The sequence below is a fragment of the Cygnus olor genome, chromosome 2 (assembly GCF_009769625.2).
Source record: "Cygnus olor isolate bCygOlo1 chromosome 2, bCygOlo1.pri.v2, whole genome shotgun sequence".
NCBI lineage: Eukaryota > Metazoa > Chordata > Aves > Anseriformes > Anatidae > Cygnus > Cygnus olor.
This window is the reverse complement of record NC_049170.1, coordinates 151,971,702-151,996,252: the sequence shown is the minus strand read 5'-3', so window position 1 is coordinate 151,996,252 and position 24,551 is coordinate 151,971,702. Positions and strand designations below refer to the sequence as shown.

The window sequence follows — 24,551 nt, the reverse complement described above, 5'->3', positions numbered from 1 at the left end:
TGTGCAAAGAAGATGAGCCTCTGGTGCCAGGGAATTGCATTTCCCACAATGACAAAAGCCCATTTTGCTGTGCTCCATAGTGGGATTCATGTCACCAAACTGTTTTGGGCCCTTGATGCTCTAAGACATCTGAGACATGGACAGGGCTGGCAGCTATTACACCAAATGCATAGGAGGCCAATACTTCTCTGGGAACATGGTAGAAAGCCGCATAGGATACTGTAGGGCTTCTAAGACAGAAGCAGAAACTAATATTTAAGCACCTGAGTTGCCTATGTGTGAACTAGTCTCCCTGAACTCCTTCCTTTTACTCATGGTTCATGCATTTACAAATGCCCTTTAGTGCAACTAAAGGTTCAGAGGGCACTAGCACGTCAGATTTTAGCAGTGGGAGGTGATAATACTCAAGATCTTTGGTCTCTGCTGGTCTACCACTTGTTTGGGGACTTTTAAGTTTCTTTTTCTTCCTAGTAAACACTCACCTCACAGGAGACTGTCAAAATTGTGAGTTGTGTCCCAAATAGTTTAGCTTTATTTCTTAAGTTTTCAGTACAATTTAGCTGTTGTTTTTGCCCCTCCAGAGGTAAGCAGCACTATCTTCTCCCATGTGGAAGTGCCATGAGGATATTTTTCTATCTCACTACTTGAAGAGAAATTATATGCCTCACTCTCATTATCTCAGTCATTGTGGTTTCTTTGCTCTTTGACTTTGCTTTTAACATGCAAACTTTCCATATCTCTAATCTTTTAATTCTTCATTATCTTCTGGTTCTGGCTGCTTGTGATTAACATCAAAAGTAGAAAAGATGACAGAGAATAGCTAAGTGCGTATAAGAGAAATCTCATAGCAAAGTGCTGGTTCCAGTTTCTTTGGTAATGAATAAAGTAGCAAAACAATGGTTGGTTTATTTATATATACATATTTTTAATTTCTGGCATATTTAACCCGTAAAACTACAGATGTTTTGTAAAGAAAACAGAAGAATAATCCACAGACTACCAGAAACAGCCCATTTCACACACTTAACATACACTTGCCTCATATGTTTTTTGTGTGGTTTGTTACATTTCCTGAAACGCACCTACACTTCCTTAAAATCAACATCATTCAGGTTGCAAGTAGCATGGATTAACAATACCTATAGGAGATAGACTGTAGAAAACACCTATTGGTGTCAGCAAAGTTACATTCTGTGAATGAAATCATTGTGGTTTACGCTAGTAGGAAAAGGAGATTAGATCTATAGAAGGCCTTAGAAAGAAACTTTGTGCTGGTATGCAGAAGGCCCAAGAGAGAGATGTGTTTCCATAGTAACCACAAATGTTTTATCTGTTTTTTAAGCCAGTCCTCCCCTGTCTCACGAGTCTGTCTGTCATATCCATCTGCATATGCCCAGATACTAGAATACACTACCCCAGGATCTACAGATCATAGATATGGCAATCAGATGAACTGGCGTTATTCTCATCTTCTTCATGACAAATTTACAAGCCAGCCATGGCCTTGTAGTCTGGTAGTCACCAAACCTGACCCTTGGAGGATGCTTACAACAGAAGAAATGGACGTCAGCAAAATAGTAAGAACATATCAAGGTAGCCACAGAAGTTGGATGAACCACTGGAAATGACCAAAGGCTTCTCCCTTCATTGACAGGACATCTGAAATTCCCCCCATCTCAGCCTGAAAAACAACAAGAACAACAACAAAACACCTACAAATAAAATAAAACCACCAGCATGATGGTAAACTTTTAAAATAAGGTTTCAGATTGTGCATTCAAAAGAGGCAGGATTTGGTTCTTTGGAATATTGTTAATTTATGTACTTGCTTTAAAAAGCACATAGCTTGTAAAGGTGTTAATTCAATATAACACATTCTGTCTCATGAGACTTATTTAAGTGAAAATGTCATGCTGGTTACATTTAAAGTAAGTGTTAATTATAACTTTTTTTTTTTTTTTTAAATTATTTTGTTACATGATTGTGAGTTTATCTCAACTGCAGGCCACTGGAAAATATGTTGTTCTATTTCTTTATTTGTAAGTGTCAAGATCCATTAGGACCTATGAGTATACACAGACCTAACTTCTTATTAGTCCAGAAAGATCTGTGCAGGCAAGGTAACACTACCCATTAATGCTTTGAATTTCAAATGTCACTAAACAAAGTAACTTTTTTTTTCTTTTTTTTTTTTTTTTTTCCTTGAATAGTTTATGTCAGGGAACTGACAAAAACAGATCAAACTCAGGGCAGCCAACAAAGAATATCACCTTTCAGGAATAGTCACCTTTCATTCCATATATAGTTAATTGAGAGAAGCTGGAAATTCAGCCATCCTAAAATGTAAGCCTGAGTGCACCTATCTTAAGCTGAAAATGCGTCAAAAGATTCTTTTTTTTTGTTTGCTTGCTGTGGGTGGCATGGACTTTGTGGTAACTCATTGGAAAGAAAGGACTTTGGATCATGCAAATTAGTCATGCATTCTGTTTTGCTATAATTTTATCTCCTATATCAAGGATGCACAAAAAAAACCAACCTGAAAACGTTTGCTATCTGCACATCGTGGTCAGTGGAAAAGAAAGATGAGCTCACATGAAATGTTCTTTTTGTGCAAGCAAATTTATATTTGGTATTGCAAACCAGCTGGAAGAGGAGAAAGATATCTACTTCCCCTTTTATTTCCTTGCTTTAATTAGACTCATCAAAGAAAGGATAATGATTTTTTTAATGACAAAGAGAAAATGTTATAACTGTGAGTTCTGGAAGAAACTTTGTGAAAGAAGAGTGGAGGAAAGCAAACAATAAACCAAACCAAACAACAAGAAATACCAACAAAAACAAACAAACAAACAAACAAACAAAAACCAGCACACTTTTCCTCCTCAGGAGATCAAGAAATGTCGTACCTTTATTTCTTGCACGTCTGATCAAAGTCCCACTTTGCTGCAATGGAAAGGGCAGGCAAGGCCTTTTTCTGTACAAAATACATATAAAAGTCTCCACAGTATCTGTATACGAGTGATTCAGCTCTTCACCACTCTACAGTTGTACATTACTTCACCAAGTTCTGGTCCTGATGGTCCTGAATGAACCTGTGTAGGAGAATAACTTTGGAATACATAAAAGGGTGAGACCACCAATGACCCTGAGATCCATCCATAAAGCTACAAGTGACCATGCAATAAGCAGCAATTTTCAAGAAGTTCATATGAACTCTTCCCCATTTCTGCCTAACCTAAAACACAGTTTATTTCTTCACCTTCTCATCAAACCTGACACAAAGGCTACTACTACACTATGCACCAGGGAAAGAGCAGGATAATCACCACTATCCCAGGTCTCTGCAGTTGCATTATAGCTCTAAATGAAGAGAATCTTAGAAAGCAGATTGTGCCCTGAGCACAGGGGAAGCAAAACCAACCAACCAGCTAAATAAATAAAAACCACAGTCCTTGTCATTCAGGTTAGAGAAAAGTTTTCTCCAACCTCAAGCTGCAAGGTCAGTTTAAGCATGAACATGTGAGCAACTCACTACTAACAGGGTACTGAAAAACTTCCGGCTGTCACTGATGCACCAAAATACTCTGCCCAGGGGTCCTTTTCCAGCTGTAGCTAATCTCTGATATTTTGGAAGAAAACCAATTTTCTCTTTTTCCCAAAAACAAAGTTAGACATCAAGCAAGTAAATAATATTTCTTCCCATTGCCTGCAGGCAACAGTAGACCCCAGGAAATATGCAGTGAACTAATTAAATATTGTTGTGAGCAGAGCATAACAAACTCACCGTGATCTATCTCCTTTCATCCCTTTTTTTGGGGAGCCAAACAAACTATACATCATATCCTGATATCATATAGTTTAATCTCAAGCTCCTATCTTATCCTTTTTTTATCCTAAAATCTCCTCTTGAAAAAATTGCACTCCAAATTTCCATGATTTTATCACTTCTAATGAAATAATTCAAGTTCCTCATCTCCATGACTATGTAGAATCTCCTTTCAGAACTTCCCTTGCTGTTAGAATCCTTTTTCTAATTTTTGGTTTTGGAAGCTTTATTTCCAGTTCACAGTTCTTTGGCTTTGTACTATTTCCTTTTATTAACCTTTCAAATCTAAGAAGCTCCCTCTCTGTCCTCATTTTTTTTTTCCAAGTTACCTAAACCCACCTCTTTTAATATGTTTTAAAATAAATTATTTATTTCTGTAACTATTTCCTGTTTACTACTGTAAACTGTCTCCGTAAACTGTCCCCGTAAACTATCCCTGTTTATTTTTGTCATAGGTAAACACAGCTTTAAAGATGACAGACAATTTTTAGGCATATTTAGCCTATATATTCTGGCTCAATATGAGGGGGCACTTCTTTACTGTGAGGGTGACAGAGCACTGGAACAGGTTGCCCAGACAGGTTGTGGCGTCTCCTTCTCTGAAGATATCCAAAACCCACCTGGATGCCATCCTGAGCAATGTGCTCTAGGTGATCCTCCTTGGCAAGGGGGGTTGGACTAGATGATTTTCAGAAGTCCCTTCCAACCTTGGCCATTCTGTGATTCTGTTATTCTATATTTTAATTTAACCATGGGGGAGGTGTGAGACACATGAGACCAGGATAAATGAGAGCTGATGGGTTCTTGTAGATCTAAACTTCATGATATTATGGACTGTGCTATCTGTGAACTCCTAGAAAAAGAATGATTTCAACAAGATTTGTCTGAAGATTTTCTACTAGGAAAAAAGAAATATTGATGAATTCTAACAGTAAATTATAGTGACATCCCACAGGACTATGTGGCCATGCCAGGTGTCTGCCAGTCTTCAGACTCCCTCTCACTTGGCCCCTCTGGATTATGATGTAAGAGCTGAATCTGCTGACATTTATCACTTCCAGTTACTTTTGCCATTAATCTACTTCTGCTTTTGTTAATCTCTGAAAAACAAAAGGGAATTAGCTACAGCTGTTGTATCTGCTCATGTGATTTTTTTTGCAATTGCAGCTTCTGAACAGTTGCCACAGTATAAGTAAGTTTCCAAACTAACATTTTCACCATTTTGAGACAGCTTAGCCCAAAAGAATGTTTGGGAACAGGCACTTTGACACCTTGTTGCAACTTATGCAACAGGTTTCAAAGATAACTGCTATCAGCTAAACAGATAAATAATTACAATTTAATATTAATTAGGCTGGAGGGAAGTTTGCCATTCCAAATGCAAATTATCCATTTCAACAGGAACATCTGGAGAGGGAGTGTCAGGTCTTCTATTAACACATCAGAAAACAGAAGTTTATTTGCAAGACTAATCCATCACTGAAGTCTGAAAATGCTGCACATTATAGCGTATCCAGTGAGCCAGTGCTAGGCAAGGTAACGTATTCAGGAGCACACACACCGTCTGTTGACTTCAACAGGGACTGAAGAGGAGTTCTCCATGAGGAGATTTTCACTAGGTGTTCTGCAATTTTCTTCCTTCTGTGTGCCTGCGCATTTCCCACACAGATTTTAATGGATAGTTTCTAGTGGCATCAAGCAAACTTTTAAATAAAGTTGCTTGAGTATTTGCATTCAGACCACTACCCGCCACGTTCACAAGGGCAGTGAGGATGGTGCGTGGTGGTAGGGAGCGCATTTTCAGGAAAAATGCTCAATGCACTGGTTACCCTTGCATTGCCCAGGAGACAATGAAGCTAAGGTTCTTCTAAAAGCTTCCCATTCGCACTCTAATTTCCCCCTCCTTATAATGAACCTGGTGCAGATGGCAGCAACAGTACATACCTTTGCTGCACAAGAAGCTAGCCTGACCTATCTTTTCTTGAGAAATTTAAAGTTTCTCCTAAAGAAACCTATTGTGATAGCAACTGTTTCCCATAGTTGTTTCACACATGTTTTTACATTTTTTTCCCTTCTCCCACAGGCTATTATTCTGCTCCATCTGTGCAGAATAGAAAGTGCTGCTATACCCATTAGTGAAGAAAAGGCCATGGAGTGGGTAGCACCTCCCTCCAGAAGTCTGAAGGCTAGCAGCAAAAAAGCCAGTTTTCCATTGTTTCTGAAAGTGCCTTAAATGCCACAGGCCCTCCAGGTTGCCATTCACTTTGTAGAAAGGAGAATGAGTAACCGAAATAAAAGAAACAGGGGAGGGTTCTCCAACACAGACTGCAGGGGAACATTCTGTGCATCAAAATTAGTCGGGATAAAAGTGACTGTCCACTTGCAGTGAAGCACCAGTTGCTTCAGTTGGGTTGCATTCCCACAGCATCCTTTGCAAATTCATTGCAAATTACCGAGCAGAACTATTATCCATGCGAGAGTTAAGTGCATCAGAAAATATTATCTGTGATTTGCTATACTTTCTATCTAGGGAAAGCTTTTTTGATGCAAAAATCCGAATGTTGCAGGTGGTAGCTGGGGGCTGCTTCCTGTTGTCAAGAAATATATTTCTATTACGAAAACTCACAGTGAATTTTTTTATATGAAATCAGATGAAGAAAGAAACATGGCATTTGATGGTAGGCTAAAAGCTGTTACTCAAAATAGTTCAATGGGTTTGCCTGAGTAAAAACAAGACCCCACATTTACACCCTCACTTTATCATATGCTTTCTGTGTGCTTCATTGGGAGGAGTTTTTTTTTGGCCTACTTAGTCATTTATCTTACTTAAACTGCTCCTTGGCGTTATGGTGGATCTCTGCCCAGCAGCTACTCTAAAAGACAACAAATCAAACAGCAGTTTGTTATTTCTGTGCATTAACACAGGTCAGAGCAGTGGGGAATGCTTGATATGGGATGCAGTGGAGGAGCAATCAGCGGTAAATGTGTGATACAAGGCAGACTACCATTAGTGGTGAGGGAGAGGAGAGAGGCAAAGAAAAGACTTTGATCACAGCGGTCTGGAGCCATAATTTATGGTGCCACATGCTAGATAATCTTTTGGCAACTTTGTCCCATCTGAATGTAGGCAATTTTATTAAATGACAGAGACACAAACTCTTTTGTGGTTAGTTAGATACCCTGACATCAACCGCTCCAATCCCCAATTGTGTGGAGAATTAAGTTAATAACTACTTTCCATCAGTGCTCTGTTGAGTGTAGTGGCAGTGATTTCAGCCCGAGAGCTGATGCTGAGTCTATCCCATTCAGGCTTCCTGACTGGTGTGGTCTTTGGAGAACAACTGGCTTTATGGACATCATGAAAGGCATTGTAGGTGTCAGTCCATTTCACAGCTGGCATCTCTGTGACTGATGTTGTTTGGTCCAATGCAACAGCTGTTCTGAGGGGTAATATTCAGAGTGCTCAGAATAAATTGTTGAATAAATCAAAGCAGGTATCTCTGCAGCCCTGATTGAAAGACTACTGAAAGTGAAAGAGTCTCTCTCCTCAGTCCAGTAGTATTTTGGACTGGGTACTTTAGTCATAAACAGATCCTCAAAACCACCTTTATAAACAAAATAATAATAATAATAAAATACAAACTTGAAAACTTTCTCTCATATAGAAAAGGGAGAAGCCATTTGTGGGATCTGTTACTGTTAATCTCCTTCTAAACAAGTCCAGAGGATGTATTTTGTCATTGGGATTCAAGTGGAATTTAGATTATCACATAAAATTTTAGTAGCAGCAGCTGCAGATGATGCAGCTTTGGATGCCCACCTCTGCCCTCTTTGTGAGCCCCACACGGCCACGGGTAGGAGATGGGCTCCAAGGGGCTCTGGCCTTGGCCTTTCTTTGTGGCTAATGCTTAGTGGCTGTGTGCTTTGGCAGAACCACAGGCAGTCATAGCTGCGGTGATCAGAGATCCCTAAGCCCATCACAGCACAGGTGGCTGGCTTCACCCATCGGCTGCCAAGATGGCAGGGCTGTGCCCACAGCTGGGGAAAGCAGCCCATGGGGAGCCTTGGGGAAAGTGAGCTGTGAGACTGTGTAGGGATATGGAGGAAGAGGGGATGTGGAGCAGTGCATGGGTTCCCAATGGTGATATAAATTTTACTGACCTTTACTCCTCCTTGTGTATGAGCTTAGAGCAGGGATGGGCATGTGTCCTGGTTTGCGCTGGGATAGAGCTAATTTTCAATATAGACACTGATACGGTGCTGTGTTCTGGAATTAGGATGAAAATGCTGATAACACACTGATGTTTTAGTTGTTGCAGAGCAGTGCTCACCCAGAGCCAAGGACTTTCCAGCTTTTCATGCTGCCCTGCCAGTGAGGGACTGGGGTTGCAAAGGGAGCTGGGAGGGGACAGAACCAGGACAGCTGGCACAGACTGGCCAAAGGGATGTCCCACACCATGTGGTGTTGTGCTCAGCAATAAAAATGGGGGGAGTTGGGTGGAGGGATGTCATTGCTTGGTGACCATGCTTGGCTGGGCATTGATTGGCTGGTGGTGAGGAATTGCACTGTACATCAATTGTTGTTTTGGTTTGGTTTGGTTTCGGTTTCTTTTACTTTTTTTTTTTTCCCCTTTATTTCTTTTTTATTTTTTATTATTTTTTATTATTTTTATTTATTATTTTATTTATGTATTATTTTTATTTTTTGTCTTTCTTTCTTTCTTATTAAATTGTCTTTATCTCAACCCACATGTTCTTGCACTTTTTTTCTTTTTTGTATTTCCTCCCCCATCCCATTTGGGGAAGAATGGCTGCGTGGTTCTTAGCTGCCTGATGCATTAAACTACAACTACATGTATTCAGATCATTTTAGGAACGTAGCAGAAAGTATCTTCAGCTTTTTATAAAAAATAATAATATGGAAAAAAGACTCTGTGACAGAGAAAAGCACTTAATATCACTGTTTTCTAATGTGTTACTTTCCCATTGTTCTTGGGAGAGAAACCCTGAAGTCCAACCTGTTCAGCTATTTCCAGAGAAAGATCTACTTTCTGAAGTTTGGAGATAAAAGAAATGAAATGCAAAATATCTTGTGACTGTATAGGCCTGAAAAATATTTGTATGCTGTTTGTGTTACATTTCGCAACAAATACCGTCCTTCTCTCTGCCTCCTATTCCCCACCAGCTTGTTACTATTACCTGAACCACAACCACAAAATCCTCATAGGAATAAATTTCTCCCTCAGGGAAGGATATGAGGCTAAATTCCTTTATGCTTCTAAAGAACTTCAAAGTCCCCAGATTTAAAGTTCTAGTAAAGAACAACATTGTCTTCTCCTTAGAGCAAAGTAAAAATTGGGGTTATCTACAGCTGAGGATGAATCCCATGAGTCTGAAACGCAGAAGAAATATCAGCACAGAGGAAAGAATACATAAAGAATACTCAGGTCTGCAAAGTCATCATTCAGCTCCTACAGCTCCTTGTTTTATATCAAGTGGAACAAATCTGCACGATGGAGTTTATTCTGGGTCAGCATCATTCTGCTTTGTGCATATATGTTCCACATTGCTTACGTTTTACATTTAGCTTTGCAATAGTTTCTTGTTAAAAAGTAAAACCACTTCTATAGGACTGCTTGGAAACCAGTTCTGCAGCCTGTGCAAAATCTATTTGCAGTTGCGCCATAAATTGAGGCTTTGGGCTCTGCTTTTAAAACGAGACCTTAGATCTCACTCATATATATGTTCTGCATCCTCTGCAGCTATTTATCTTCACGTTTTAGCATTTTCACTCACATCACAGAAATGGCCTAATGACACCAGAAGCATATTCCATAGTATCTGAACATATTAAATATAACTGGGAAAACCTTACATGCCATAAAATGATTCTGGAGCTTCCAGAAGAGTTCAGGCTGTATAGTGGAAGAATGTTGTACTTTTTCCACCGGTTTCATGTGATGGGTATGAGCCCTGTTCCGATGGGGGCTCAGATCAGCTAAATGGTAGTGCTTGACCTGCCTGTCCTCCATCTCCACATTGCTGTTCTAGCAGTGCCAGTCAGTTAAAACTTATTTTTTGTGATGTCATATTCAGAGAAGGAAAAAAAAAAAAAATCTTCCTTATGGGAGTTCTTATGAGGAGTTCGGGAAAACCTTGATTCTATTAAGTCTCTGTGGTTTAGACTCAAGTTCCCCTTGCTGTATAATTGATGTAATTTTGTTTTAAGACTCTATTGTTAACTTTATGATTCACTTTTAGAGTCTGGGCTGTAATAGCAAATTTAATGATATATGTATTATAAATGCTTTAAACAAAGACAGAAATGAACAAATTATCTTTCTTAAACCATCTCTTATTAAACTGTAAGATCTCTATTTCTCATTTACACTAATGCACTTTTATACTCCACCAGTTGTGGTAATGAGATATGAGTTGTGCATGAATTACGTTTATATCATTTTTAGAAGAAATAAACGAGTGATCAAGTTTTCTTTTCTCCTTGGACTTTGAGGTAGAGACATTCATGCTGTGATTGGTCAAGTTTTCCTTTTTTAGAGAGGAATAGACATAGACAGACCTTATTACTTATTTGCTTTTTAATCTCAAAAACGCGTCAGCTCACCCAATTATTAAAATACAATACTGTGATATGCCCACCATTATCACTAATTGATAAAATGTCAAACAGCCAGTCTGCATAAAAGGAGTGACTACTGTGTGTTTTCAATGACTAAAGAACTGTACTGAAAAGCAACTGTATTTCCCTTCTGTCTGGGCAGATAAAAATGAGGCTATTTTTTTCCAGCTTGGACTTCCAAATGTGCTCATGCCCATAAGTGAGCAGATATGTAAGAATGAATCAGCACTGTGAAAAATCTCAGGCAGGGTTACTCCTTGTTAGAAAAGTGGGAGAGGGTGGATAATAACTTGATGTAAATATTGCCTCTTTCTTTCTGTGGCTCTGTTGCAACTTCAGAAATTCTTGTTGTGGTGCAGGGTTACAACTGTGTGAAATAGTAATCTGGACTCTTTACCCTGTGTATTTCTTGCTTTTATGAAGGAAGGTGGACTGTTTGGAGAGAGTGCTTGTCACCTTGATGAAAAACAACAAAAGTATTTTAAGTCTGACAAACCCTTGCAATGGTTCATGGTATTAATTTTAGACCTAAGATGAAATGCTTTACTTGCTGCTGGTGGTGTCTGTCCATCTCAGTGGACTATAGAGAAAAACTACTCAGCCAGTTTAGACTCAACACTCAAAATACAAGTTTAAAAGTAAGGCCAGATGAATTCCCACCACCACCAATAATCAGCTCGTCTTACTAGCTACACATGGTCTACTGCCAAGGTATTGCACTGATACTTCTGAAGAAGTCAAAGACATGAAGAGAAAGATACTCTAATAGAGAATCTTGTTCAGTGTAGGTGAGGAAGGAAGAGTGAAGATGCAGACCACTGCAAGAGGAAATGGAGAGGAGAGGCTTAAGCTTGACTGGGTACTGGCAGATCTCCCACTAAAGGCAGAATCGGATATGGAGAGAGGGTGTCTTAAAAAAAAAATATATATATATATTTTTAAAAAGGATTTGTTAACATTTCTATGATTATTTGGAATACTTTTAAAAATAGGATGACCACAGTTAAGAAATTTCCCAAGTACCTCTGTGTGTCTTAATTTTTCCTGAGGTTTCGCCCTAAAATGTTCAACTGAAAATGCCACTGGCATTTTGAAGGAGCACATACAAGAGACTGTGGTGAAGGGTTAGGAGCTCATGATCAGACAGGGTGACTGTGAACATTGATATTTTAGGGAAAGCTGCCAGGAAGTCAGTTGAAGCTTAGACATGTCCTCTATAGGCTTGCAGCTAGTCATAGTGACAACTTTCTTTCTAGACCAACTTGAAAGCATCTGGGAGTCAGGGAGCTGATTCTGTTCACAGTAATGTTCTGGGCACAGAGTGGCGCTTCACAGGACTGTGACACACATTGAGACATTGATTGGAACATGACCAAATACACTGGGAATAGGAAAAAAATAATTGAATATTTTAATCAGGTGTCTTTGTTTGGACACTTTTACTGAAGGGACTCTCTCCTGGTGCAGCAGTAGTAGTGCTGAGGTTTGCAGGGAAAGTCTGTCCAGATGCCTCTGTGCTTACAGATGGCCTGTCTCAACCACTGAACTTAAGAATTTACTTCTTCCCCTTAGCTGGGTACAGTGTTAATGTAATAACTTCCAGCTTCCACTGATGAAACCATTTTTGTGGCTGGTTCATCACCTATTAAATGGCATTAAAAGGATTAATTCTAGACCCAATAATTTGTTGTTTTGTACTGTTATCATTTCAATTAACACATTTTAATGCTTTTGTAAGGAAGCATTGTTTTACTCACGAACATCATAATTATGGAGTAAAGTAGTTGAACAAATGCCCACCATTTTGTGTGATTGAGCCTTACTTTTAATACTATTTTCCTACCCAATAAGTCCTCCCTTTATAACATCTCTCTTCAGACGACTGGAGAAGAAGAAAAGGAACATTATTGCATCTGTCTGTACAGGGGGGTTAGAGTTTTCTTTTTTTTTTTTTTTAATGAAAAAAGCATTAAGTCTTTACTTATTCACAGTTCCCATTCTTAAGTACTGTCCAACTTATTTTCTTTAACTCTTTTTTTTTTTTCAGCAAAACTGTGCGTGTAGTCAAATAAGACTAATTATTTTCAACAATTCCAAAAAGAAAAATCATTATTGATTATATAAAATGCAATCACGTTGTGCTGAATGCAAACCCGTTTTCTCAGAGAAATTTGTTCACAATCGGATTTTATGTCCTGTTGGTGTAGTTAATATTTTTAAAATGTTTCATAAAGTAAGATTTGCATACATCAGTGATTAGAATATCACCACATTTTTTAGCAGTATGTTAATTTCCAGTGAAGATAAGTACTTGGGCATCTTTGTAAAACACGTCAAAACAAAAGACAAAGAATTTTATGTAGAATATAGTGAGTTCTGGCTGGTAGGTTGTATTATGAAACAGGAGAGAATTAACTTTAGTAAACATATATTTAAAAAAAAAAAAAAAGACTTAGTAAGACCCAAACAACAAAACTTTTATTAAATTATTTTCCAATCTCCGTTCCATTCCCCTTTTAGTTTTTTTTCCCTCAGACATGGGAGTCATTTACTGCCATTCCACTCTTGGACAAATGGAAGGTCATTTGCATTGGTGTCAATTCAGAAAAGCATTTGAATATGCAAATTAAAACTGGAATTGTGTGAAAAAGGATGTTCATGTCTCTTTCATATTCAAACAATAACATCTAAACATTAATCAACTCTGTGTGCTTTTATTACCAAAACCAATTACATGATACTGAATTAAGTAGCCCTGAAAAGAAATTTAGATATGTTTCAATAAATGCATTCTGTAACAGTAATATGTTAGAATTATTGAAAACCATTGTATGCTATTTGTCACACAGGATTATATCCAATTTACTAGAAGTTTCACTGTTCTCACAGTAGAAAATGTGTATGGGAGTAATGCCATGTGAGCTGGCATGTTGAACTGTCCTTTTAAGAGCTGCTACTGAAAATGCATGAGTTTTAATAAGACTTTTTTTTTTTTTTTTTTTAACAGTAACAGGTCAGGAAGTGGGTGGACAGCTCTACTGTGACATTTTCAATTTATAAGAAAAATTATGTAAACAGTTTATTATGTCTGGTCATTTAGTTTGAGAGTTAGCAAAAAGTGCATCTTGGTTAAATTTCTAAAAAAAAAAAAAAGAAAAGAAAAAAAATAACCCACCACCACCAAAACAAAACCAAATTGATACACTTGAGACTGCCTAAGAGATTCATGTTGTGTATACCCTCATCTGAGGGCCTGATCCCAAGGCCAATGAAGATAATAGGAGGCTTTTTTCATAATTTTCATAGAGAATGTATTTGCAGATCCGCAGAACATCTCTGATAATCAGTTCTCATCCTATTTCTAAGCAAACCCTGTTAACGTAAAAATAACTCCTCAGGGACCCTGCTTAGCTGTGTAGTGCTGAAGTTAGACCACGAACAAAAATATTAGGTGTAAATGAATCTCCTGTGCAATGTTATTACTTTCATGTCACAGTAAACAATATGATGTGATACTACTAAAAAGAGAATTAAGCAGAGTATGAACCTGTAACTGAAAAGTATAATTAAAGAAATAGATATAGTTGGGCAAAGACAAAACTCACTCCAAACTTGACTCATCACCTGTCTTGGGACCAGCTTCTGCACCCACATCCAATAAGTCAGAGTCATAACATAGAGTCAGTCATAACAACCCATCCTGGATCAAACCTTGACTACCCTTAATCCAGTATGAACAAGGAACAAGGTAAATAGCTCTGTGTGTGCTGGAACTTATGAGCCCGTATGAAATATATGTCTCATGGCTCATTTCCAGGTCCATTTTAAGTTTTCTTGGAAGCTGGAATATTTACAAGTTTTTTCCCCATGCAAAGTCTCTAGGGATTAATGTTGATGCAGCTCTTCTCCCAAGTAAAGCACTTAACAAGGGCCTGCCCTTGGCCTGATGGCCTATTTTCATAAAAGTCACAAGATTTTTATGTCTCTGTTAACTTTGTTGAAGTTGGATAACTAGTTCAGAAGTTATTTGGGGATAACAGGCAGGCATTCACGTATACAGAGACTGAGAATTTCACAGTCTAATTTCTTAGAAAAACAGACTAAAAGTGATCCCCAAAGAACTTAAAAATTAACAGAGAAGGGTAATTTTATCATAAGTAAAATCTTTCTTTTTTTTTTTTTCTCTTTTTTTTTCTTATTTCTTTGTTTTCTTTCGTTGTTGTTGTTATTTTAGGATATTTTTGTATCAAACTTTGTCACTAGCTTCCATCAAACTAGTAGCTTATGGTGAGCAACACCATTCTTTGCTGCCTGCCTTAGCTATAACATCAAAAAACTGCAACCATAGCTTTTGTAGTCTTGCTCCATGTATACACCTGTATGGGTTAGTCTGACTGTCTAATAACTTTTAACCTACCAATTTAACTGTTCCCACCAAATTTCAGTAGGTGAAAGATATCTCAAGAGTAATATCAATACCTAATTCTGACTCATATTACCTCTTATTATCCTGACAACCCCATCCCAATGTGTGACATCAGCTTTCCAAGAGCCAAAGGTACCAAAGAATTCCTGTTGCTTCACTGGTAATCCATGTTGTTCATGGATCTGCTAGAATAGATCCTGCTGGAAGACAAAGGATTTTTTTCCCTTATTTTTAAAATGTTTTAGAGCTCCTCACAATCTTTGGGTCTGTGCATTCCCCAGGAACACCCTGTGGCTTGTAAATCCTAGCCTACCCACTATCCAGAGGAAAGCAGCTAACCAGCAGAATATCCATCTCTCAGTCATTTTAGTTCACAGTGCTTAACTTCTCTGACAGACATCAGTTAGCAGAAGACATCAAAAAGAAGTATGATGATGAAGGAAAACCCAAATAGCTATTTTATGACAGAACTATCATGCAGATAGTTCCACTTTTCTTTGTTTCAAGCCTGAAAGTGGTGGCTGTTGGTTTCTGAGTCCACGGTTTATTTCTTCTCTCCTCATCTCATTGTGTTCTATATCCTTAGCTCACATTGGCTTTTCTAAACTTGACAAATTGCCAGATCATACCAGATTAAACTTTTCATTGATTTCACACTCCAGCAGGAAAGCATTTAGTGACCTTTCTCAATCAGTCTTCCCTGGCTGAAAAATGATTTTATTTATAGGATTTGTTAGTCTCTAGCCATTACAACTACCCAGAGCAAGGCACTTAGTGAAATGCCTTGGGTGGTTAGCACATATTTTCTATATGATTTAGGTAGAAAGGAGGAGGAAAAATGCCCACATAGACCAAGGTGGAATGAACTGCCACGGCAAAGAAACCACACTTAATCCCAGTTTTCATGTTCCTAATAAACATAGACTTCTAAGGCCACTGGCATAGATATGGAAGTCAGTTCTATGTCAATATTTGTCGTAATGAAAAAAAGCTGTAGACCCTAAAGGCTGTTTCAGGGGAAAATAGGATGACGCATTGCTATGTCCACCTAGTTTTGGCCAACCTAAATACTTGCAACAGTTGTGAAGGGTAGAATTTTGTCTTCTATACCCCTATCTTGAGAATGTGCCTCGGATACAAAGCCCCAAAATGGCCTCAATTGGTTTGTTACCATACCTAGACATGGATGGCAAAGACAGCAGGCACTGTGACAACATCAAATATCCACATTGATAAGTCCTCAGGCTTCTCAAGAGAAAGCAGAAAGACTCGTACCAGTGTGGCTCAGACCTGGACTTATCAAACCAGAAATCCCCCAAGGAAAGTGCCAAGTCTGTAGAGACAGAGTGCTTGAAGTAACCGTTCACCTGGGTTTGGTCTTTCTAGATTGATAAGAAGCTAAATAGCAGTATGTGAGGAATATATGATCCCCACATAAATGGGGAGAAAGTTTTGTAATAGCCAGTCATGGCAGCAAACCACATTTAAAAATATAAAATCAGTGGAGATGTATCAGCACTTACCCTACAGTAAACAACTAAAATGAGTTAGATATGTCCTAAGGATGCTAATTTCTTCCACTGACTACAAAGTGGTTCCTGTGCAACTGTCTCAGATGGACTTGCATTACAAACACTTGAAATCAGGTAAAATGAATCTGACCTCAAGCATCTCATTGCAAGCATCTATAACAATCACAGATGATTTTATCTGTGTTTACAAAAAAACCCTAAAGCACCTTGGGTAGTATCTGGGGTGCACATTAACAGAAGGAACAAAGCTACAAACAGAGGGAAGGCTTGTACTAATAGCCTAGATCAATGCTCTATGATTGTCCTTTGTCAGGACAATAACGTCTCTTTGCAGAAGCAATCTGTCAGCTGAAATGCGACATTGTCACATAAAACTCAAAGGACATAACAAAATAAGACAAACATCACTACCATCGGGCTGCGTTAGACACGGAGAAAGAATATTCTTGTTTTCAAGCCTGGAAACAAATAAACAAACAAAAAATAATACAGAGAATTTATACTTTGCTTTCCAAAGAAACATATTTCCAAACAAGTTGATGATAGCTAGAAATAGACTCCATATGACATGTTTTCTTCTATAATAGCACTATGGTGAGTTACTTCTTGAAGGGTCTGAAAGTCAAACCATACCTTTATTTCATGTAATGATATTGGTTTTTTTTCTTTGATTTTTCTATGTGATTCTATTTCTTTGATTTTTCTATGTGTTCAACACAAAATATTTTCTGATACAGAGGATGTCTCTGGTAGTTTATATTTGCAAGAAATCAACCTTATGTGGCTGTTTAGCTGTCATCTTACTTAAATTGTTCTGTTCACATGTGCTGGCAATCTGAAACACTGGGAGTGCAAGGAACTCTGTGGCATTGGCCCTCTTCTACAACTTTCCTGATTTCTGCAGAAAGAAAGAGGGAATTGTTTCACCTCAAAATATCTATGTTAAATGAATTAAAGATATATCTGGAATTTGCCTTTAAGTAGAACCATGAGAAAAGAGAAGTGTATAAATCCCTTGGAAAGCAGTATAAAAAGTAAAATAATGGTTATAGATATGGAAATGACAACTTTTGGGTTAATTCATGTAATTAAACATGTTATTTATTTGATAAACAGCGTTCAAAAGTACCTCAGAGTGAAGGTATTTTTAATGCTACACATCTCTGGCATACAAAAATGACAAGAGAGAATCCCAGGGCTAGAAGCTGAAGTGACATGAAGTGATGCAAGACATCAGCTATACTTTTTTTTTTTTTTTTTTGTAATTAACCTTTACAACTTTTTATATAGGAAAAGAGTGAGCTTTCTATCATTCTCTAATTCTACAAAGTCAAGAGTAGGTATCAGCCTAGAAGAAGAAAAACAAATTGGAAGATAATGTGATGGACATTTTGAGGATGCCTCATCCCTGTTAGTGTTCAAGGCCGGGTTGGATGGGGCTTTGGGCAACCTGGACTTGTGGGAGGTATCTCTGCCCATGGCAGGGAGTTGGAACTAGGTGATCAGTGAAGCATTATTTTACACAGTAATTCTCTCATCTTGATGCTAAATCCTTTTCTCTGATCTGAGCACCTGACTCTACCTGACATTTAAGTGAGATGCATACCCACAACTGAAGGTGGGCTTTGGCTCTTTTAAACCAGGTTTGTCTTTGATTTATAGAGAACAGAGTGCAGAGAAGGCAAAAATTCAAAGGGATGATTTATGGACTACTCTCAACTGTTTTCTGCACTGACAAGTTTTCCTTTGACTTTCTTTGACTTTCTTTGTAAAGCTTACATAAAAAAATCCACAGATTATTTTTTTTTTTTTAACCGAAACCATCTTAGTTTTTTCTTTTAAGCAGTTCCAGCAATTTCTGTGTGCAGTTTGTTATGTAAAACAATTTTTTTTTAAAGTGGTTTGCATAGTGGTTTACATTGAGAGATTATCATGGGTATTCTGAAGATTATACTTTAAGTGTAAAGCAAGTCTTCTAAATAAACCAGGTAATTTTATAAAGTGTCTTGCTGCTAGATTTATGTATAAACTTCAGAGGCAACTCTCAGTTTTGCTTTTTACTTAAAATTCCCATTTTGTTGATGGAACCTAATTTTGGAATGACATCCAGGTAACAATATAATAATCCATTCTCACCGCAACAATCTTGCACTAAACTGACGGGATACAGTGATTTAATAATAGCATGGTTTGAGCACTTACATTATGCATTTATTTTTGAAGTGTGTGGACGTGTTCTCATCTGATTTCCTTGAAGGAGTTCCAACATTTTTTCTTATCGCATAAATATTTATAATAGATGCACTGAAATAGTCTTCAGAAAATACAAAGCCAGATGCTAATAGAAAAATTTTACACAGATGAAGGAAAAAAATATTGTTTTATTTTAAGTGTAGACGAATAACTTTTAATGTTTTATTCATAAGTGGAATTTCTGAGAACTTCTTATTTAACCCTCCTCCACTTCACAGATAATGATAAACTGTATAACCGGGGGCCAACACTGCAAACTGATAAGCACTGCAAGAACAACATTTAGAGCTCTGAACCCCGTCTGACTTAGTGGGAATAAGTTTCAGAAATTGAAAGAGCTCATTTCTGCCCTCAGATGGATATTCCAAAAGCCATTTGAAATCACTGCAGTTGATCAGACTCCAGACATTAATACTGCATGAACTCTCTCCGTTCAAATGATATTTTGCGTAACAAGAAATAAATCAAGAGACCAAGCCAGAAGTCTAAGCAAAATGAGTACTTTGATAAAAGGAGTACTTGATGAAGACTATCGTGAGCTGCTAATTACATAATGCTCTTAATATATCTGAGCCTTGGTGCTATGGAGTGGGAGGATAGAAAGAACTACAGTGTATCTGGGTGTTAGTCCCTTCTTGGAAAGGTTATCATTTGGAAACCCTTCTCTCTCCACAAAGAAAAAGCTACTCCACAGCACCCCACTTCTCTCATTTCAGCCTGTCTCAGAGCCAGAAGAGGCAGTGCCTGATTGTATGTACATGAATGCACATTTTACCTTGTTGCTAAGCTATAGAAAAGAAAGGAAAATCGTGCCACTTCCCTCTCCTGTAGTCCAGGAAAAAGCGACTTCCTACACCGACTTCTTTATTATAAAGCAAGACCAGTAGTCCAGAGGCCAGCTCCTGCTCTCTGACATCGAACTAGGCTATTACCAGAAGAAAAAGCACAGTGCAGGTGTCAAGGAAGTCACGTTACATTCTGGTAACTGTGAAGGCAGCTGTGGGCATCCCTGTCAGAGCCTATTACTTTCTACCTGGGCTGTCCACCAGTCAGCTGCGTTTTCCACAATTCATTTTTAACAGTTCTACTCTTGCTGCTGTGATTCATGGTCAAATGCTCGTGAGAGTAACTTTAGCGGAGTGCTTTTTTTTTCTTCTTTTTTTTTTTCCATATATATATATATATATATATATATATATATATGTATTTATTTCACAACTAGAAACACTGCATGAATGAATACATGGATGAAACAAAAATATGGTTTTCATAGACCTAAAAAACATTGGATATTTTCCCTCTCCAAGTCTGCAAGAGCAGAAGCTCTCAGTGAGCCACAAAATTACCACGCCCTGGTGGCTGGCTCACCTGCATATGTTGTTAGCACATTGGTCCAGTCTGTCTTGTTGCTAGCAATACCATATTTATGCATTTTTTAACTGTGCTGCTCCTTGTGTTCCTTTCAAGATACACTGCTAGAGGGATCTGTGAAACACAGATCTGCTGTATGGAAACATTTTTGCATGTTTTATGTATATGATACATGTGTATGTGATGCGTAGCTATAACCTTTTATATGTAATCTTGGTCTTATTTTATTTATATGAAGTATTTATATATATATATTATATATATAATGTATTTCTTGAGGGCCACAAAGATGAGCAGAGGGATGGAGCACCTCTTGTGACAAAAGACTGAGAGATCTGGGGCTGTTCAGCTTGAAGAAGAGAAGGCTCCAGGGTGAACTTATTGCAAATTTTCAGTACTTAAAGGGGGCTTATAAAAAAGATGGAGAGCAACTTTTTGCTCAGTCAGATAGGCAGGAAAAGGAGGAATAGTTTTAAACTAAAAGAGTTGATGTCTAGTTTAGAGGTTAGGAGGAAATTCTCTGATAATGGTGGTTGTGGCTGTCCCATCCCTGGAAGTGTTCAAAGCCAGGTTGGACAAGGCCCTGGGCAAACTGATCTAGTGGGAGGTGTCCTTGCCTATGGCAGGGAGGTTGGAACCAGATGGATTTTAAGGTCCCTTCTAACCCAAAGCCATTCTATGATTCCCCAATTCTATGATATAATAATACATCCAAGATGAATAAAATTCATATAGTTTATATATAAATATGTGCAACATATATATTTCTATCTCTAAGTTATATCTACAGCATATGATTCTCATTCTCTTGGTTGGTTTCACATTTGGTATGGCAGTGCTGAATTCTTGGAGCCAGAACTTCTCCTCCCGGATAGGCACAGTAGCTGACACAACAACCCATGAGCATTCTTGTATGAGGTCAAGTAAGTCATTGAACAATCCAGTTTTATGTCTGAGGAGGCCATTTCCACAAAGGGAATTTTATCCTAAATGGAAATGTCAACTAAAGAGCCTGCAGAGAACAGAAAACAGCAAATTGCTGAGCAGCAACCCCCATCCAAATCCTGTGTCTCCTTCTTGTTAGCCTGGCCCAGCCTCAGGGTCCCAAACCACCAAATATCCTTAGAATTTAATTTTAGCTTAGTATCTGAATATCAAGGCAGAAGCTGTGTTGATCACAGATTTATAATCAAAGCCAGCTTTGCAGGCTAATTCTCTATTGCAATCTAGCCATACTGGCTTCAAAACGTATCCCTTTCCCATGATGTGGTTGTGTACACTACTGAAAAAATGACAGCAAAATAAAACCATCAAATTAACATCTGTACCCTAAACTTGGCTGTGGGCATGGATTCTTGCTGGATTTGCACTGTCCCCTTGCCCAGCGTCAATGAGTCAGCAGAATTCCTTAAGAGAAATCTTGCGTTTCCTGGTACAGTGAGTCAGCAGAATGTGCTGACCTCCAGTTCAGTGAAAATGAAGGGAAAAAAAAAAAAAAATCGGTAGGAGGAGGAATGTTTAAAAATAGAGCTTTTTTCCTAGGCAACTCAATTGTGGCTCTGGCACTCTGATTTGTTGCCAATCAACAAATGTGAATCCTCATATTTATAAACCCTTCTGTATACAAAATCCCTTTGCCATCAGATTCATCCCTGGTACACATTGCAAGGGGAGGAAGTGCTGTCATGTTACCTTGTAGCTTCTAAAGGTCAATGGGCTCCTTTTGAGACTCAGTGAACTGATGTCTTTTGGGGAAGCTGTGTCTGAATCACTGCCTTCAATTCAGCAGGGACATAGGCTAAGTGGAGGGAATCCAGAATAGCATGGAGAGCACTACATGGGAAAATAGCTGTACACAGAGTGGTCATTGTTACTGATGTTCAGCATAATATGACAAGCTTCACCAAAACAGTAGCATTGAAAACTTGTACGTGGGCTGCAGCTTTACTGCTTTAAAAAGAGTACAAAAAGTCTCTGCTTACAGCATGGAGAAAGCTTTTAAAGATTTTTAAGGATAGTTTTGATGTTTAGTACTGAAGCAAAAGTAGCCTCTGTTACTATGTTGTGAGGTATGCTACCTTTCTGCTTCTTTAGCATCTATGTTTTCAGTTATCACCCATGTCTTTAGAGAGATTTAAGGTTGCCCCATCCCATCTTGTATTAGTCTTTCATTTAGTCTGTGCAGAAAGAGATGAATGCTAGACTTTCGCCTGAGTCTGAGGTTTAACTATTTAAAAGGTAATTCTTGGATTTGGGATGATTTTGACATATCAGACAATTCCTTGTGTTGAGGACCTCACAATATAGGGCCTGCAAAGAATTGGTTTGGTGCAGTCCTGAGAAGGGTTTGGACAATCTTTTTCCCCCGGGAGGAAAACTAGAAGACTCCAAATCTATTAGCAAAAAATATCATTTTGATATGGGTATGCAGCTCAATGACAGATGGCAGTGAGTGGTCTCACCTACTCACAGTGGATTACCTTGGCAAACCTCAGTGGAGCTCCTGATAGTCAATTAAAAATGCCTTCCATAAAATCAATAATAAATAAATAAATAAATAGATAAAATAAATGAGATGATCTCTTTGCATTGCTCCTGGTTTTCTCTGTACACTCGTGAGAAAAGCTTCTAAGATGTAGTCCTGAGATTATAAACCAAACTTAAATTGCATCTTTCCCAGTGAAACTTCCAGTTTATTTCCACTGAACACACACCCATGGCATCCAAACATAGCCACTCAGGTGCTAAATCACTGACAGCTCAGTTTTCAGTGCAGCTTTTTTCATTTGTTTGCTCTTGGCTTTCAATACTGCTGCATTCAATTTCTTTTTCTGTGCAAGCATCACTTATTCCCATCTGTTACCTACCTCCCCTCTCTGCACAGTACCCTTAATATGATAGGTGTTTTCCAAACATGTATGAATACCTAGATTTTTTCCTTTAGAGCTTCATCAAGCAAAATGTCAAATAATAATAAAATCAGATTTTGGAGAATAAGTAGTCATTTCACCCAATTTAAAGTCCCTGCCTCCCATGTTCAAAGTCTGTCAGTGGTGAGCAGAGACAAAAATCCAGGAGAACTTCTATTGTATAGAAATATCACCAGCATGGAGGTTTCTCTTCTGCAGAATCTCAAAATCCCAAGCCAATCCCAAAGGCAAGAGTTTTGCCAGCACTGTGATAACACCGCCTTTGAAGCTGAAGTCAGCATCAGCACCCACATGATGTAGATAGGAAGGAAAAGTTACTTTTCACGTGCCAGGCTCAGAGAGAGCTTAGAAACACAGTCTGCATTTCCAAAGTGGCACTAAGTCAGGGTGGTAAGGCTCACACTAAGAATAGTTAGGTTCAGAGCAGACATACAGGGGAGGAGAGGATTTAATCCCTCACTCTAAGGCACAACACCCACTCCAGAGATGTTCATTCACCTCTCCAGTTGGACAGGGGACTCTACATCTGCATACCACTGGCAATGAGGTTCTGGAAGGAGCATGACAATTCGATGATGACGGTGTTACACTTGTGAGCATTTAACCCTCTTATTTCCCCAATCTTCTTATCTCTCATCCTCCCAGACAGGAATTTCAGACAGGCCTCTACATTCCCAACAAATTGGCACCATGTCCCTGGCCTGCCTTGTGCCTTGCAAGTCTCATTACCCGTTGGAAACAGCTTGCTCTCAATTTGCTTCGCTCCAGTGCAATCTATGCTGCCAGATGGAAACAGCTTTGAAATTTACCTTTTCAAATCTCAGCTTCATATTTCTCTTTTGATGTTTCTTGTCAGGTTTTCCAGTTGTCCTCGCCTCTCTCGGCTTGCCACGGCTCTGTCTCTCCAGGCTGTGCTTTCCCCGGGCTTACGGATCTCTGAGCATCCTAACTTGCAAAGGCATTTCTGCCACAGGGTGGCTGTCGCTGGAGCACTAATTTGCACTGCTGCCAACAACGATGTGTGTCAGGCTCAGCGGCTGTGTCAGAGCTGGACAGCCACTGGAAAAAAAGACAGAAATGTTCTGACAAAGAAGCTTTTGAGGCTGCAGGAAGTTACAGTTGTTTGAATACTCATGTGAAGCTGAGGATCATGCAACGAACATGGAGCAACAGCTGGGAAAGCGCGAGCAGACTCAAAGTCTGCAAACCAAATCATTCAAGTAGGTCTGAAGATTGCATTGTGCCTCCAGGAATAGCCAAACTTAATAGCAAGCCGATCCTGATTCAAACCTCTTGCTTTGTCACTGTCTTTGGTATTCGTTTGTTAGGGTATTCGTTTGTTAGTCCTCAAAGCAGCACTTCTTTTTGTTACTTCATTATTGAATTGGAACCACACTCACAGGACTCAACTCAGACACCTGAAGAAGGTCCCTACTGAATTGTTTGTGCTACGTCAGTGCAAGGAGTAAATGGATGGTATTTCAACCTGTTTTTAATACATCAGGAAAGGCCCTGATGCCCTCTCACTCATACACAGTTGCTAGATACAGTATAGCATAATATAATCTGTAAG

General features: G+C 38.6%; 1 long non-coding RNA gene across 2 annotated transcripts; it reads right to left on the bottom strand.

Annotated features, from left to right (window-relative positions):
* Positions 1-558: 558 nt before the first annotated feature.
* Positions 559-24,224, bottom strand: LOC121064936. 2 transcript variants are annotated; one of them, XR_005816812.1, is made up of 3 exons: positions 23,788-24,224; positions 2,907-3,108; positions 559-1,681 (listed from the first exon to the last, which is right to left on the bottom strand). It is a non-coding gene; the product is annotated as an uncharacterized LOC121064936 (long non-coding RNA). The 2 variants fall into 2 exon arrangements; XR_005816813.1 differs by having other exon boundaries at positions 2,907-3,092; positions 23,788-24,223.
* Positions 24,225-24,551: the final 327 nt, after the last annotated feature.